Raw genomic sequence first — 395 nt, 5'->3', positions numbered from 1 at the left:
ACTCTCTTACTCACACTCTCTACACTCTTACTCTCTTACTCTCTCACCCTTACTCTCTTACTCTCTCACTCTCTTCTCTCTTTCCCTCTCTCTCACTCTCTTCTCTCTCACTCTCTTTCTCTTCCTCTCTTTCTCCCCCTCCCATACCTACCTTCCCCCTCTCTTACATCCACCTTCCCTCTCTTATACCCACCCTCTCTCCTCTCTTCCTCTCTTTCTCTCACATCCCATACCCACCTTCCCCCTCTCTTACATCCACCTTCCCTCTCTTATACCCACCCTCTCTGCTCTCTTCCTCTCTTTCTATCCCATCCCATACCCACCTTCCCCCTCTCTTACATCCACCTTCCCCTTCCCCCTTCATCGTCAACACACCCCCATAAGCTCATCCCACC

This window comes from Octopus bimaculoides, chromosome 3 (genome assembly GCF_001194135.2).
Source record: "Octopus bimaculoides isolate UCB-OBI-ISO-001 chromosome 3, ASM119413v2, whole genome shotgun sequence".
NCBI lineage: Eukaryota > Metazoa > Mollusca > Cephalopoda > Octopoda > Octopodidae > Octopus > Octopus bimaculoides.
The sequence above is the reverse complement of the archived record's forward strand: the minus strand, read 5'-3'. Positions refer to the sequence as shown.